This window comes from Lygodium microphyllum, chromosome 24 (assembly GCF_053477565.2).
Source record: "Lygodium microphyllum isolate KBCC chromosome 24, Lygodium_microphyllum_v1.1.10, whole genome shotgun sequence".
Taxonomy (NCBI): Eukaryota; Viridiplantae; Streptophyta; class Polypodiopsida; order Schizaeales; family Lygodiaceae; genus Lygodium; species Lygodium microphyllum.
In genome coordinates, this window is record NC_141158.1 from 35721961 (window position 1) to 35737729 (window position 15769).

General features: G+C 46.4%; 1 pseudogene; it reads left to right on the forward strand.

Annotated features, from left to right (window-relative positions):
- Nucleotides 1-8889: 8889 nt before the first annotated feature.
- LOC148014972 (ABC transporter E family member 2 pseudogene) lies at nt 8890-9343 on the forward strand (annotated as a pseudogene).
- Nucleotides 9344-15769: the final 6426 nt, after the last annotated feature.

The following is a 15769-nucleotide window of genomic DNA, read 5'->3' on the forward strand; positions in this document are numbered from 1 at the left end:
TGGACAACAAGAAGATCGTTTCAAAGGAAATGAATAGCAAGAGCATTGATCATCTAGAGTCTAAGTTATAATAATCTCGATTTACGTTGTTTTAGGGGAACAGAATGGGACTATGCCTTATGGTAGAGAGGTCGAGCCTTGCGTCCCTCTCGTTTTCCATTCTCCTTGAACCAAGTGCAACGTGAATCCACTTTGGCCTTGGCGTTTCTGCGTAAAATAGTTCACTCGGGGTTCGATGCTAGTTGCAGTTTAGGCAATGACCATTAGGGGAAACCCTGATTCAGGTCGGTCCTAAGTGGGAACGGCCAGAATACTTCCATTATGTGGCAGAGGCGGAAAGTCCTGGATCGCAAACCTTGTAATGTTCCATGGGAGTGCCGGGTGGAGCTTTCTAGATCTCCTTTCGGATGGACTTCTAAGAAGTGTCCTGAAGAGAACAAGTAGACACGTTACAAGTGGCATGACATAATGTATGGCATTGCACATGCAAAGATACACATATAGGTAATACATAGAGATAGGCTATGCATAGGTATAGACATGAAGTACAATTATGCATAAGCCACACATACATACTCACATACATATATGCATTCATATGTTTATGCATATACATGTGTCCATGCACATAGGCTATGCATAATGTATATGCAACTAGTTTCTTGATACAATGAAGACTTACCAGTTACCCAATCTGTCTCTAGGTCCTTAGTTCTCATTGTTTATTCAATGATTTTGGGCCCTATTATACACATGATCTCACCTTTACTTTTTTTTGTTTGAGTTCTTACTTCCTCATAGGGTTCCATGTTTCCAGAGTTCTTCTATAGATCTCCATGTTCTTCCTCAATACTTTCAAATGAAAATTGGCTATCTCCATCTACAACAATGTGGGAGCCTTCGCTCAACCGCCAAGACCCACGGACCGCTTATTGTTTCAAGTGTTCCAAGCGAGCTCTAATGGCTATGTCTCACCTAGCCGATGCGCCATCGATCCTGTGAGTGCAATGAGCTTACCTTGATGCCGATACGAGTTGCCTCCTCTCTCTCACACCCCGGTAGCTCCACGATCCTAGATGCGAGCTCAAGCATCCTCAAGCCTCCTCCATCTCCAAGCTCCATCCTCCATAGCTGCGCGCGCAAGAAAAGAGAAGAGAAGAGAAGAAGAGAATAGGAGATGGTGAAGAGCTTCACCCTCTTGATCCCTCACTCTCACACACTCACTCCCTCACACTCTCACACTCCCTCTCTCAAGAGCACACACACAAGCAAGAAGAAGATGAGGAGAAGAGAAGAAGAAGAAGACTCTTGTTAGCCACACACCAAAGAATGAGCTCTCATTCACTTTTTGAACTTTATATATACAAACCCTAAAATCCCATGGGCACCCATCCCTTTTTTACATTACCGGCCCTTGTGGCAAGGTCTTTTTTCCATTTCCCTCTTCTAGCCTTATACCTCTAGCCTACACCCATCTAGTATTTTACAATTGGCAAGGAGGGAGCCTGGTGCTCTTTTACAAGAGTTTTCCAAGTTTTTTGAGGTGCCCTTCATTTAAAATTGTGCTTTTTGCCCCGGCTTATTTTTGGAGGTCGCCTGCGTGTCTTTGCTCTTTTTCCATATTTTTTTCTGCTTTTTCCTTCCTTTGTCCGCCATCTCGACTTGGGGTTAACATTATCCCCCTCCTAAATAGGTGCCAATCCCATGGCACTTCTGTGTTGTTGTAGGTTGGCAGGCAATTGGCCAAGTGGTGCAATGGTGAGGGCCACTTGGAGACTTAGGTGCTTGTAGGAGCTGTGAAATTTTTGTCGGAGGAGCAAAATGGGTATTGCGTGGTTGACAGGGCCTTCGAAGTCGGTGGTTTGTTGCTCTCTGATGTTTGGAAGGAGAAGGTGCGGTGTTGTTCCTAAGGGGAGTGCTTACCTCATCGTGTTCGTGCATTGTGCTTGTGCTAGTGGAATGGGGAGGTGGGTCTAGCCTGGGTGATGTCCCACACTTGAGGACCCCATTTGTGCCAACGGGGGTGCGGTTCAAGTGGCTTAGGGTGACAGGTCTAACCATATGTGAGTGTTACCTCCCTAGGTATGTCCTGCCCTTGATGTGCCCTAAGCATGAAGTGGGGGAGCAAAAGGGCTAGGGGATTGGGAGTGGAGCCGGCCGATCGAAGCCATCGAACACGCCTAACTTAAGAACCCCTAGGTGCAGTGATCGTGCTTTATGTGGTGGTAAGTGCTTCTGCAAGTGGGTGATGTTGTCCAGTCATTGTTTTTATTGCTGTTATTTTCTTCGTTTAAAAAAATAAATAAATAAATTACAGTGGTGGAATGAATGATAGCCAGGCTTAATCCTCTTCATCTGAATGAGGGGGGGAAGGAGGGCGGATGGATTTGTGCAAAAATTAGTGGCTTTGCATGTACCCTTTCAGGTTCATGCGGACATGGAGAGAGGCGGTAGAGAGGAAGGGGTGATTACACCTAGTAAATTGGCTGTCACACATGTCCTCTAGGAGAGCTAGGCAAAAGGAGGGGAGTAGGCTAGCTCTCATCATTAAGCGTGCCATAGCGTAGCTATCAATAACATTGGGATCAAAAAAGAGGGGGGGCAAGCCATTCTCTTGCGGTGTCGGATCTTGCTTGTGTAATAGCTTAAGAAGCCTAAGATAATTACATGTAGTTATAAAGGTGGGATCTAGATAGAAGGAGAAGTCTGCGAGAAAGCACGTCATGGAGTCACTTAGGCTTCCTAAATCAAAAAGGAGGGCATTCTTGAAGGAGGTGGTGTTGGAGTTGTAGATGATGGGGAAGTCATGCCGCCCATGGAGGGTGGCAACAAGATCCACGCCTACCCTATGAGGATACGCCATGAATGTGGGGTCGTTCCTCTCGTAGCGTAGGGTGTTGCAAAATTCCATCCAGGCGAGCATGTTAATATCGCATATTCGCCTTCTCCAGAGAGGTTGGCAATTGTAACCCCTTACAGTGTGTGGCACCTCGAACACTTTGTCTTGCCAAAACACTACTTCCTCCATGCCCCACAGAGTGGGGGTCTTTGCCCTGTCTTCCAACCATTTTTGGCCTAGTCGACTACCAGCCGCGATCACCTCCTCCATTACTTTAATCGGCAAGACCCTTCTCAGGCTATTAGGCATGAGAAAACTGAAAGTAAAAGGGTCTTTCTTGCTTTCCTATTGTTCCCAAATTACCAGCTCCATGTGGAAATGCGTTGGGAGGTCATCGGGGCATGGTGGGAGGGATGCGGATGGCCGCACGACTGGTTTGGCTTGCAATTGCCTTCTAGCTTCTTGCACTAATTTTCTCAGTCGCTCCTTGAGCGTGGTTTGTCTGTCTAGGGGTGGGTCAAGTTGTTGCTGCTCCTAATCGTGCAGTGAGGGGAATTTGTGGGATTATTTCTTCACTGGTTCTTCTTATGACAAATTCAATGCCAGTGTCCTCCCCCTGCCGGTCGTCTAACTGCGCTCCTTTCTCAAAGCCAAGTGCATCCGCCTCCTGGGGGGTTAGGCCGGCCAATAGCAGGTACTTTCGTTGTTCTTCTAAGCCCAGCCTAACCTCTGCAGGTTGGGGTGGCATCTGTAGCCCCGCATGTAGGGCTCTACGTGCGATGCTCAGTTTCTTCTACATCACTTCCAACGACTCCTTTCCCTCTGGTCGGATTGTGTCTACTAGTAGTGTGTTGAGGAAGGCCTATTGCTAGGCAATGAAGGCTATCTGGGTGGTGTTCGCTTTGCTTTCTGCCAAGTTTTTTTCTTTCTCCACCAAGGCAAGGCACCACGCCAGTGCCTTCACCCGTTTCTCGTTTTGCGTGGCCCATTCCTCGACCCTTTTGCTCATTCCTTCCATGCTCTCCCCCTGCTTTTGTGCTAGGATTACCAGCTTTTGCTCCTGGGCTCTGAGTTCTTTGCTCATGTTCTCGTGCTCTTTCCTTCCAAGGTGTAGTTGATCGGTCATGGACTCGATCTCTTTTCGTTGTTGTCTCCTCTCTTGTCTTCTCTCCTCTTCTTTGGCATTTAGTTCCTCCATCATCTGCTCAATGGTGGTAGTTTTAGCCTCAGTTCCTTATGTTGCATCAGGAGGAGCTTGTATTCCCGCTGCATTTACACAAGTTCTTGATTCTCTCCTCAAGCCATTGTTTGTAGCTTTCTTCCATGTCCTCTTTTTCTTTCAATTCTTGCTTGAGTTCAAATATTTGATGTTGTTTCATGGATATTATGAGGGTTTTCTCTAGTTGGAAGGCCGCCACACTGACTCTTTCTCTGCCACCAACTCAACCACCGCTATTCTTTTTTCTTCCTTCGCCCTCTCCAGTTGGGAGAGCAGCTCGGCGACGTATTCGTCCTAACTGGCTGGTGGCGTCATTGTTGTGTGGGTGGGGGTGGCTAAGGCCTCCACACATGGATGCTTCTGGTCCTGCCTCAATTCTGCATCTGCGGCTTGTCTTTTTGGCCCCGTCGTCATCGTTTTTGTACTCCTCCCTTGGGCCATTTCTTTATTGATGAAGTATTGCATCCAAGCCACCAGGTTGGAAACTTCCAAGCTGGTGGGGATGCTAGGGGTGAGCATAGTGGGTTCAGTGGAGGGTGCCATGAGGGTGGGGATAGGATGGAGGGGTGCTTTGCCTTTTCCTTCCAGGAGAGCGGGCGGCACGGCTTCTGGTGGCTGCGTGCTGGAGCTAGGCCCTTCTTCCCTCGGCTGGTTCCTCTTCTTTCTTCTTAATTCCTCTTCCTTTCTTCTTAATTTCTCTTCCTCCTCTGCAACTCTTCTTTTTCTTTCCTTTTCGGCCTTTTTGTATTCTTCCTCTAGTTTCTCTTTTTCCTCCTGCTCTTCTCTTCTTCTCCTGCAGCCTCTTGCTTTGACGCCTTTTTAGCCCACTTAACTTGCTCTATTGTTTCTTCTTCTTCCTGCTTCCTCTTCCTTTCTCTCTCCTCGACCTCCCTGAGGGATTGTCTTTTTGCTTTTTCCAAGTCTTCCTTCTCCTTCCTACGGCCTTCATCTTGTTTCTTTTTATTATGCGTTGCCTTCTTCTTGGTTTTCTTGACCTGCTTTTTGCTTTTCTATTCTTCCCCTTCTTCCTCGGTCTCAGCCCTGTCTCACTGGACCTCTCTTGGTGTTGATGAGGGGGTGACCTGTCAGGCGTTTTCCCTTCCCCCTCTTCTGTATCCTTCGTCTCTTTCACGGCCTCCTGGATGAGCACTGTTAAGATGCTCCCATAGGCAATGAATGAGGCTTTGGAGGAGGCCTTCTTTCTTTCTGCGGCCTTAGACGCTGAGGATTCTCCTCTTGCGGGCATGCTTCCTAAGGCTAGCGCTCTAGGTGCCTCGTTGATGGTTTTGTGCACGTAGCCGTTCCAGTCGACTTTATGCAGGGTATGAGCTGCCACATTCTCCAGTACCGGCACACTGATTTGGTGCATCAATGCGTTGTAGTGCTGGCTGAAAAAGAGCGCATGTATCAGTTTCGCCTGCAGTCTGGTCTCTGCATCAGGGATATCTTGGATGTTGATGCGGTCGTTTGTCAGCACATTCTCCTTTCTCATCCCCAGCATGGCATAGATATCTCTCTTCTACTTCTTTTCCATTTTTGGTTCTAATCCCGGCGCCTTTTCCACCAAGACTTAAGAAATTCCACACAGCTTGTGTGGTCGAGTTCTTGTGCGAATCTTTCCAGGTACTTGTTGAAGTTGCAGCTTTCAACGACTCTCCTCATCGCCTCTTCCTTGGCCACTAATCCTTCTATATTATGAATAGTTCGGAATTTTAATTGGTTGTAGGCATGGCTCTCCAGGTGATACTGTACTATGCTCTCTTCTCTTCCATGAATGGAAGCCGGTGGGCATGGTCTTGTTGCGACATTTTTCATTCCTATCATAAACAAAAAATTTCATTAGTGCTTTCCACATAGTAATTTGCTAATTGCTGAAAAAGAGAAACTCTATGCTTTTTGAATGAATTCATTAAGAACCATTATAGATTTTCATTTTCAACCTTTGACTTTTTGCCCGTTTTTCATAATATATGTTTATGTGTTTCACTAATTTTGATTTGGTTGGCTTGATTTGATTCACCTCACTCACCCCCTCCCCTTCTAGCTTGAGAAGAATCCTTCCTAGGATTTTAGGGTCAGAAGGGCAAGGGTGTTTGGCATGGTGGGGTAGGAGTTACTTGTGAAGGAGCCAATCATAGAACTAGGGGTTGTACTCTAAGTGAGCGTCACGGTCCAGATCAAAGGGTCGAATCCCCACTTGTGTGATGTATGTGAGAACATCTATTAGGAAGTCACGAGAGTTGACACAGCTAGCAATGTGTGACTCTTCCTCAGTCAACAACGGTTGAGGTAGGGGTGTCCTTTGATGTGTTCTTCCATGGGGCGGCCTCGAAGAGTAGTTGATACTTGATACGAGGTTGACCAGCATATGTGGGGTCATATTCCGCTATTTTGATAGCGCAGCATTGCTGAGCGTTGGTCATTATGCAGCACCCTTCGATTTCCCATTGCAGCCTAAGAGTGTACCAATGCTTCAAGAATGGGGAGTTAGTATCAGCAAGCTTTGATAACACTGTGATTTCTTGATCAATGATAGCAGAAGTGGTTTGCTGATCGTATGACGTGATGAGGCGCTACTTGATGGCTTGCTCCCTGTGCAGATCTCGCTGTTGAGCAATTCAACAATCGAGTGAGAAGCGTTTGCGAATGCGAATTCAAAGCTCTCCCACGATCAGGGCATGGTTTGAACTTCAGTTGTAAAGGGTTCCTCCAATAATCCTAAGTCCAAGCGGTCATAGCTTAGTGCTAACGATATGAAGGTGGTGTCTAGTCGTTTAATGCATTCTACCACGTCATCCCCAGTGTCCTCGGTGAGGTCGGTGGCCAGTGCTAAAAAGGATTTGTGTTCATAGGAGGGCGTAAGGCCGACAGGTGGTCGTGGTTTGCTAGAACTAGCGCTGGTGGCAACGAACAATTGCGGTTGGGTGTGTGCTTGAGTCTGTGGTTGAGTTGCTTGGATTTGGGTGGATTAGGAGCAGCCACGATGGATGGGCTACTGCATTCAGGGTGGATTTGGGGAGTTGGGTTGACTTGGTTGAGTGAGGACTCATGTGACAGAGTCTGTTGTTTGGGCTGATAGGCTTGTGTGACTTTCTTGGGTTTAGACGTTGTCGTATTGCTGCGCATTCGAGGTGTGAAATCCACCAAAGGCTGTGTGTGTGACATTTGTTACTTTGTACATATTTAGTTGTTGTGATTATACTTTTGTTCTGCGTAGGTAGTACAGTGAAGAGGGTTTGGAGCAAGAGGAATTTATCAATAATGCTCTGGTTGACATGTATGCAAAATCTGGTATGCTTGGAAAAGCCCAAGAACTATTTGACAATATGTCAGATCAAGATGTCGTATCCTGGACAACACTTATGACAGGATATGCTGAACATGGCTCTGATAGAGAAGCATTGGAATTTCTTGATGAGATGACACTCAATAGCATCGGTCAGGATGCTATTACTTATGTGTGTGGCTTGAAAGCTTGTGGCAATGTGGAAGCTATAGAAAGAGGTCAAGAGATGCACTTGGAGGTTACAAAGAAGGGATTTGATTGAGATCTTATTGTTGGCAGTCTCTAGATCTCATTCTAGCTCTAATTTTCTTACAAATCAAGTAACCAACAGATCTAATGAAGCTGTAAAAGCATTTCTTGTTATTGGAATTAACATTGGCTTTAGTAGCCGCAAGAGGCGAGATGTTGTAAGAGAGACTTGGATGCCCCATAGAGACAAATTAAGGGAGTTGGAAGAGAAAAAAAACATTGTTGTCCATTTTATAATTGGCCACAGTGCAACACCAGGAAGCATTTTTGGATCGAGCCATTGATGCTGAAAATGTAAGGCATGGAGATTTCCTTAGGCTAAATCATATAGAAGGATATCATGAATTACCGGCAAAGATAAAGACCTTCTTTTCCACTGTTGTTGCCATGTGGGATGCAAATTTCTACATCAAAGTTGATGATGATGTTCATGTCAATCTTGGCATGCTTGGGTCAACCTTAGCAAAACAGAAAGCCAAGCCTCGTGTGTATATAGGGTGTATGAAAACTGGACCAGTTCAGGAAGCTTTTCTGGTGGGGGAGAAAAGCCAATTTGGGGGCCGCTTTACTTTTCTGAAGGGGAGAAAAAGCAAGAGAAAAGACAGGCAGAAAGAGGAGGAGCTTTTACGAGAGCAGGGAATCAAGGGGGCAGAGGAGGAAAAAGATGGTTCATCTGAATTTGATTCCGGGGCCACACCAAGAGGGGCACTTCAACTTCCAAAGCTTAAGCCAGATTGTTGGGTCTATGACAAGCATCATTGGATGATTCGAGGCAGCAGTCTCTTAACATATAATTGATTCTAGTTGAAAATGATCCGAACGAAAATACTATCAGCTCTGAACTATGGCGTTTATATAATAGATGCAAGAGGATCGCAGCTGATTCTCTGAATGCAGAGTGTAGTGTTTGCCCATTTATCACAGAGGCGCAAAGAATTTCTGCAATCCTGGGAAGGCAAGCTGATGGAGCATCTTTCGCAGCTTTTATCACAGAGGCGTAAAGAATTTCTGCAATCCTAGGAAGCTTCCGCAACCTCCTTATCACTCGTGGACAGCGAAGGGTCGCGCATTCAGGCCTGAGTCACGACCGCTCTTCAAAAGGTTGAACGAACGCAACTCTCATTGACACGCGTAGCCAGCTTCCCAGAAGGATAAACTGGCAGAGCATAAGGAGGTCTCTCAATCTATTTTGCCTGAGAAAGAAAGGAACGCTCGTGGTCGAGTCATACATGGTCGATGTACCACAAGTCTTCACTGAGGAAGAGACCAGAGGGTTGCTTTATGTTTGTGCCTCGGAAAGCCTGCAAACATATATCTTATCGATGAGCCGAGTGCTTACCTTGATTCAGAACAGCGTATTGTGGCAGCAAAAGTGATCAAACGCTTTATCTTGCATGCTAAAAAGACTGCATTTGTTGTTGAGCATGACTTCATTATGGCAACATACCTGGCTGACAGGGTCATTGTGTATGAGGGAAAACCATCAGTTGACTGTGTTGCGAATACACCACAATCTCTCTTGACTGGCATGAACCTGTTTCTATCGCATCTGGATATTACTTTCAGACGTGATCCCACAAACTATCGGCCTCATATCAACAAGCTGGATTCTACAAAAGATAGGGAGCATAAGTCTACAGGCTCCTACTATTACTTGGATGACTAAGAGTTGTTTTTGAAAGCTAAACATGGGAAAGATGATTCAACCATGTTATGGCATTATCTTGAAGCTTGTTAGTCAGACTGCCATTTTCCATGAGCTAATGTAGTAGCTTTTGACTGGAATCTTCCGGGTATTGGAGTTGTTACCAGATATAACAGTTGTGGGAAATTGCTGCCAATTTGGGTATGTGCTACAGGCTGTGCAGTATGCCATATAGTGCATGTCACGAGGAGTATATAATTCTCTGGATGAAAGCAGTCTGCGAGCTGTGTTTCTCCTTCAATGCGGTGTTACTGCATCAGCGTCAATTTTGCTCTTAGCTATATTCTCACACATGGATCTGCCTTCGATTTATAGGTCATTCAATCATAAACCTACTTCAGCAAACCAATTACTTCTGAAAATTGCTAATCCTTGAGATGAGAACTTGTGCTTTTAAAAGTCCTACTTTTCAGTTTATAGAGGTGCTACCATCTGCAAGAGAGTCTTTGGATACTATTGTGACCAAATTTACTGCAGTAGAGCTTGATGACATAAAGGATGTGGTGGCCCTGTCTGGTGCACATACATTTAGTAAATCAAGCAGTATGCTTTCTTACAGACTTTGGAAAAGCAACAACAATGAATAATTCTGAACTTGATTGTTTGCTTCGATTGATCTTCTATCCTGAAATTAGTCAAGGTCTTCTATAGACACGACTTTGCTTTGCTTTGGCAAATCCTTTGACAACGTGGATGAGTCGGATGGCTGTGGTTTTGGAGGGCGCTGCGACGAATGGTTTGGAGGGTTTATGGGACTTGGGTTGATCAAGCTTGAGGGAGGCATATAAGTAGTGCCTTTGGCCATGTAGGCCTTAGGGATCCGCAGCTAGGTGTTGCCCATGTAGTAGCCTTGCGCATGCAAGAGGGTTTTAGGGACCCATCTTTTCTTGATCATGCGGCGCTTGTTGTGACTGCATCCTGGCCTCTTGGATTTAGCGTTATTGGTTTTATGAGGATAAGAGCGACGATTTCTAGGCGGCGATTGCAGCTGCGTAGGCTGCCATTGAGATTTAGGCTTTTGGGCTTTAGTTTTTGCTATTGCGGGCTGTGATTCATGAAATCTGGGTGGTGGCAGTTGCGCACTATCCCCCTCCTTAGATTTGGTTACGGATATTTCTACCGGTGGCGCTGCGGACAGTGATGAGGCCCCGCAGCCCTTGCTGAAGGCTATGATAATGCGAACGTTGCCTATTGCGAGGTGGATGCGCTATGACTCATAATCAACATTGCAGTGAGTCTTCTTTTTGAAAGTTCGCCCCCAGAGAAACTCCGTGCCTACGTGTTTAGCATTTGGAAACACGAAAAAACCATTGGGACAGTCTTAGACTCGATAGAAACGGCAGCTCTGCACTTGCGGAGAAGTATGTAGGAATGGGCCCCATATGGGCTTAATTTCGCATTAGTGGGTTGAAGTGGTAATCTGCCAAGTTGAGTCCAATGATCATGAGTTAAGACATTGAGGTCTTCTCCCTCGTCGATCAAGGCGTTGAAAGCATATGTTTGTTTTGCAGTGACCGTAATATGGAGGTATGCGGGCTCTAGGGCTTCCTCATCCTCATCATCAACCTTTGTGATTGTGGCCACTCATATCTTGACAGGCGGTTTTAACATCCGGGGCTCTTGCAAAGGATGGGTGGGAGGGTAGTACTTCTTGACACGGCTACCATTGAAGAAGCCTATACCCTCACCATCTAAGGTCTCAAGCTCGACATTGCATGTGTTGCTGATCACACGAACCTTAAAAGCTCCAAGATCTCTAAATTTCATTTTTTGCTTATACCCCTTAACTGAGTAGAGGAGCACTAAGTCGCCCTGTTCAAAGTCAGGCTGCTTGACATGCTTGTCAAACCAAGTCTTGAATCGGGCCTTCTTACATATAAGTGCATGGGTGGCTAGAAGGCGAGTCTCTGAGAGGCGCTCGAGTTTGACCAGGCGTTGCATCCATGACTCCTTCCCTTCCCATCATTCTTGAAGTGCTATTCTCAAACTAGGAACGAAGAATTCTAATGGTAGAACCGCATCAGTTCCATAGGTCAGCCTCCCGACAGCCATTTTATAAGCTATGTGGTAAGCCCACAGAGCTGCCATCAGCTTGTTGTCCTAGTCGCTGCATGAGGCTGAGACCACCTTGGTCAGGACATTGATATGAATGTTATTCGTGGATTCTGTCTGACTGTTTGCCTAAGGGTAGTATGGCAAGGATTTTTTATGGATGATGAGAAAGGTGGACAGGAGATGCGCTATCACTTCATTGATGAAGTGTGTGCCTTGATCACTGACTAGTTTGATAGGGTAGCTGAATTGCGAGATCACATGCTCCCATAAGAACTTGCCAGCCATCCTAGCGTCTTTTTTTCATGTCGCTCTTGCCTTTGCCCATTTCGTGAGGTAGTCTGTTGCCACAATGATGTATTTGGCCTGTGAATACTAGGCCACAAGACTGATGGGTCCTATGAAGTCAATTTCCCTTTTTTTGAAGGGTTGTCGTGCGATAACAGGGGTCAACTTCATCTGATCCTTGCGAACCGGGACTTTTGTCCATTGGCACTCGTCACAATGCTTGACGAATCGGGCTGCATCGCGAAAAAGTGTGGGCCACCACAATTGAGATTGCAATAATTTTCGTGCTGTCGTGTCTCTGCTAAAATGCCCTCCAGCAATGCTGCTTCTGAGAGCACATCGTGTATCTCATGTTTGCATACACATCTGCGCAGCAATTCGTCTTGCCCTAGCCTATAGATTTGGCCTGCGATCAGCTGATAGGGCTAGATCTTAAGGATTAATCACCTAAGTCTGGCTTTTTCTATCAGTCGAACAGGTAGTCCGTGTTCAAGAACTTGGACTATATCATCCGCCCAATATGGCATTAGATCAGCCTTGAATAAATCTCTTTCACTCGACAGGTTAAAGACATGGGTGTCGAGTAATTCATTAACAATGCCTTGTCCAGCGGCCTCTCCCGTGGGAATGCGGGACATATGGTCAGCCATGTAGTGCTCTTTTACTTTTCGTGCAACCACGGAGAAGTCGAATTCCAAGAGTAGAAGGAGCCACCGAGCTATGCGTCCTGTAGCGCAAGGTTTGTTTACTAGATAGAGCAGGGCTTGATGGTCCACAAAAGAGGTAAAAGGTGTGGCCAATAGATAGTGCCGGAATTTCTTCACAGCAAACACCGTTGCTAACCCTTCTCTTTCTGTCGTCGAGTAGTTCATTTTCGTCTCAGTGAGTTGTCTGCTAGCAAAGCTCACTGGATAGTCTAAGTTGTGTTCGCCAAGTTGGCACAACACCGCCCCCACAGCAAACTTAGAAGCATCAATATGCACGTGGAAAGTAATGCTCCAATCTACTCTCGTAGAATTCGTGCTATGGTTAGAGCCTTGTTCAACTCTTCATATGCTCGTTGGCATGCCTTGGTCCATTCGAAGACGATCAGCAGCTTGTACAAGGGTCTCGCGATCAATGCATAGTTCAGTACAAACCATCGATAGTACCCCGTGTGGCCTAGGAAGCATTGAACTCCCTTGTAGTTAATTGGGGGTGGAAGGTCGACAATAACCCTGACTTTTGAGAGGTCAGTTGCAATGCCGTTCTTTGACACCATGTGCCCTAAGATGCGTCCATGCTTTACCCAAAACTGACACTTTAAGGGGTTCAAAGAGAGACGATATAAGCGACACCGCTCAAATATTGCACGGAGTTTGTCTAAGTGTTCAATCCATGTCGAGTGAACACAGAGGTCATCGACAAAGACTTCCAACTCCATGCAAAGCATGTCTTTAAAGATGGTGTACATGAGGCGTTGGAAGGTGGCAAGGGCATTCGTCAACCCGAAGGGCATGACTATGTAAGCAAAGATGCCCCACTTAGTGGTGAAGGCAGTCCTGTGCCTTTCTGCAGGATGCACTTGCACCTAGTTGTACCCTGAGAAGCCGTCCAGAAAACTGTAGGCTCCCTTGCCCGCCACTCTCTCAAGCATGTGCTCGGTGTACGCCAATGGATAGTTGTCCCTCTTAGTAGCAGCGTTCACCTTCTTGTAATTGACGCACACTTGGATTTTTCCATTCTTCTTCATCACGATGACTATGGGTGACACCCAGTCTCTGTGTTCAATTTTGTAAATGAATCCCGCTCTCATCAGCTTATCAATCTCCTCTTTGACAGCATGAGCGTATTCTAGATTCATAGGGTACAGTCACTGCTTGATCGGCGTTGCGTCTGGCGTCATGGGTATGTTGTGAGTCACGACACTCGGATCTACCCCCTTAAGCTCTTCTAAGGACCAGGCGAGCACGTCTATGTACTCTCGTAAGAGAGCGACAAGACTCGTTTCTTCTTCCTCAGTTAAGTCATCGACAATGAATACTGGTCAGGGTGTTTCCCCTTCCTGGGCTAGGTTCATCTCCTTGACCTTGGCTGGTCCCTCAATTGGTTCACTCATTTTCCCTTAACGCTTGGCACCTAACAAAACTACTACCCTATCCCCTTTTGTGAATTTCGTAAATCGTTTAGGGAGGTCCTACGATTTTCGCTGCTCTTCCGTTTGTGTATTCCTGGGTTGTTTTGCCTTTTTTTGCCTTAATCGTCTATGCCTCAGGTGGATGGGTAGATCCCCCTTGGTGCGTCTGGCCGTAGGCGGCCTAGGGATTTTTGGATCACTATCCGAACTAATCTCCAACTCAGAGTTAAACTCCCCATCATCGCTAGAAGAGGTGGTCTCATCTGGTGGGCACAATTTGGACAATGACTCTGTCCTAAGCACTAATGTCATTCCTCGTTGGGCTAGGCTTACTTGCTCAAGATCTATGGCCCCTACGTGTTCCAACCAGGCACGATCACATTCCATGTGCATGACTCCCTGCTCTATCCTAAAGATACTCTTTTTCTGTGGCTTGGAGTCTGCTCGTATTTGCTCTATTTCTTGCCCTTCAGTGTCGTACTCCATGGTGTCTACCTCACCCTCACTTTTGTCATTGAAGGATTGGCAGTCTTCATATTCGTCATTAGAGTCCTCTTTTTCAGACTGCTCATCGTCTCCTAGGGCTTGGTATATCTCTTATCATTGGTCAGGAACTAGGGCCCAGTTATACATGAGGTTTAAGTCATGCACTCTAGTCCATTGCCACTTGGTTTCATCTAGGAGATCCTGGAGTGGTTTGAATTTGGCAGCTGGATTGTCAGCTAGCTTATCTGTTAAGTATTCCAGTATCTCTTGGAGTTCCCTTTTGTTGGTTGGGACTTGGAAGTTGATAGGTTTAGGTTTCCCCCGAAGGGTTCCTGCCATCATGCAGACTGGTGCGGAGGGTGTGTCGTTAGACTTGCCGATTGTTTTGAGGGCTTGCTCATACGCCTCGTGATCAGAGAATGGCAGGTCAATCGTAGCGAGAACGTGCATCCAATCCCACTCATCCATTGGCCATGGGATGTACTTGGTCAGGGGCCCATAGGACTTCTTAACCTAGGTGTTACACTTAAGCATAGTAGATATGGCATCTATGTTGACCGGTGAGGTCTCCCAAGTGTCCATCTCTATTCTCATGGCATCCGTTCTATTGCCAAGGAAGATCAAGTAGTTACCCCAATCTTCAATGACTCTAGCGTTGCGCATCCAGTGTTGGCCTAATAGGATATCGTAGTCCACTCCCTTCATGACTATAAAGTCCACTGAGAATTGGACACCTGCGATCTTCGCTAGCCAATTCTTAAGCACTCCGAATGGCTTGAGTCTCATACCGTTTGCTAATGTAACATTAAACCTACCAGTTTTGACAGGCGGGTTTCCCCAAGTCTAAAGAACCGCATGGCTAAGCACACTAACCCCAGCTCCCGTGTCCACGATCCCCTTTCTCGTTGTATCGTCTAGGGCTAAAACCAATAAGACTGCATCATGGTCATGAGGGTCTGTCGTGACCTGCTCTTGTGACCCTTCAACCCACTACTTAAGATCTTGCCATAGGGTGGGGTGCATCCTAAGCAGATTTCCTAGGCTAAGTGTTAAAGGGGTAGTTACCAACGTGGTCAGCAGATCGTTGGGTGCTCGTCTCTCCCTTAACCTGGATTGTCTTGACCAGTGGCTGTGGCTGAACCGCGACCCTATAGCACTAAGGCTTTGCCTTAGCGGAACTGCTCGTAGTGCAGTTGCTTCTCCCGACTTTGGTTGAGGAGGTGAGGTTGGCGTGCTTATGCTGGAGAGGTCATCGATTTCGTCCTCTATGATGGGCTCAATGTCTTTTAGATGCTCTTGAGCCTCCTTCACCCATTCCTTCACTTTTTCTATGGCCTCTAGCTGTCGCTTCGAATGTGGGTATTCCCCTACCTTAGCGCTTCCCTTTTCGGCCATCTTAGGGGCTCTGCCTCTGCGTCAGAGACCTTCTTTCCAGTAGGTAGAGTTGTAGCACTCTCCGTTTTTAATGCGACTTTTCTTCTTCTTTCGCCTACGACTTTTCTTCCCTATTCAAGCTGTATCAAGGTTGG